Genomic DNA, 1,929 nt, shown 5'->3' with positions numbered 1-1,929 from the left:
CACCACCACACATGTACTCCCCCTGAGGGCCACGTTCAGGGACGCATTAGAAGTTATAGACCTCTTGATCATCGCCAGCAGAGGCGTCATGAGGCGTCAGGAAATGTGTGATCTTTTGAGATATGATAATTAAAGTCTATCAATGTTTCCGCCCAGTTTTGAACTGGGGACCTTTCGCGTGTGAGGCGAACGTGATAACCACTACACTACGGAAATGTGATATCAATGGGAGCCTTTCCATATCAAAGCTGTGGGACCACCTGACCAGATTTATACCAGCAGCACATTTTCATGTTCTGCGACATGCCGCCAAACAGCACACCACCACACATGTACTCCCCCTGAGGGCCTTGTTTAGGGACACATTAGAAGTTACAGACCTCTTGATCATCGCCAGCAGCAGTTAGTCGTTCTGTGTCAGGACATCAGACCACACAGACATGTGTGATGTTTGAGACACGATAAATAAAATCTCTTATTGTTTCCGCCCGGTTTCGAACCGGGGACCTTTCGCGTGTGAGGCGAACGTGATAACCACTACACTACGGAAACACATGCTATGTCAAGCTGATGACTTAGCACAGACGGGCTACACCGGAGCACTTACCAAAGACCAGAAGAATAACCAGCGTCCCCTGTGGTTGTAAATGTGAATAAAGTATATGTTTATTTAGTTTTGTAGCCTTCTAGACATTCTAGAATTGTAATATTCTACAGATACATCATAACATTCTAGAACTGTAACATTCTGCACTTACATAGCAACATTCTAGAACATTAACATTCTACAGTTACATCATAACATTGTAGAACTGTAACATCCTAAAGCAACAGCAACATTCTAGAACTGTAACATTCTACAGTAACAACAACATTCTAGAACTGTAACATTCTAGTTACATCATAACATTCTAGAACTTTAACATTCTACACTTACATCAAAAGATTCTACATCACAACATTGTAGATCTGTAACATTCTACAGTAACAGCAACATCCTAGAACTGTAACATTCTAAAGTAAAAACAACATTCTACAGCTGTAACATTCTAGCTACATCATAACATTCTAGAACTGTAACATTCTACAGATACATCATAACATTCTACAACTGTAACATTCTAGTTACATCATAACAATGTAGAACTGTAACATTCTACAGTCACAACACCATTCTAAAACTGTAACATTCTACAGTAACAACATTCTAGAACTGTAACATTCTAGTTACATCATAACGTTCTAGAACTGTAACATTCTTCAGTTACATCAACATTCTAGAACTGTAAAATTCTACAGTAACATCAACATTCTTGAACTGTAACATTCTACAGTTACAGCAACATTCTAAAACTGTAACATTCTACAGATACATCATAACATTCTAGAAGTTTAACATTCTACACTTACATCATAACATTCTAGAACTGTAACATTCTACAGATACATCATAACATTCTATTACTTTTACATTCCACAGTTACATCATAACATTCTAGAACTGTAACATTCTACAGTAACAGCAACATTCTACAACTGTAACATTCTAGTTACATAACAACATTCTAGAAGTTTAACATTCTACACTTACATCATAACATTTTAGAACTGTAACATTCTACACTCATTTTTAAGTCATTGTAATAATTTGATCAAATAAATAAAATGGAAATGGAAAAAGACAAAGATGAAATCAAAAGAGAAACGCTGCAACCTGTTTTATTAAAAAAAAAAAAACACTTAGAAAAACATGTGTGTCTGTATAACAGCTAAATAAGAAATAAATAAATCTAAATCTCACCGAGGCTAAGCGGTCCGAGCTGGAGGGGAAGCACGGGATGGTTGGCCTGACTGATGCTGAGGTGATGAAGAGGATCTCCAAGGAGGTGTGGAGGCTCCACTGTTGGCCCAGGACACGTGGGGCCGTGG

At 37.9% G+C, this 1,929-nt stretch overlaps 2 non-coding genes across 2 annotated transcripts; both read right to left on the bottom strand.

Annotated features, from left to right (window-relative positions):
- Positions 1-143: 143 nt before the first annotated feature.
- Positions 144-216, bottom strand: trnav-cac. The gene has a single exon. It is a non-coding gene; the product is annotated as a tRNA-Val (tRNA).
- A 263-nt stretch (positions 217-479) lies between these two features.
- On the bottom strand, positions 480-552 carry trnav-cac. The gene has a single exon. It is a non-coding gene; the product is annotated as a tRNA-Val (tRNA).
- Positions 553-1,929: the final 1,377 nt, after the last annotated feature.

Source organism: Plectropomus leopardus, unplaced genomic scaffold (genome assembly GCF_008729295.1).
Source record: "Plectropomus leopardus isolate mb unplaced genomic scaffold, YSFRI_Pleo_2.0 unplaced_scaffold3492, whole genome shotgun sequence".
NCBI lineage: Eukaryota > Metazoa > Chordata > Actinopteri > Perciformes > Serranidae > Plectropomus > Plectropomus leopardus.
This window is presented reverse-complemented; position numbering and strand designations above follow the sequence as displayed.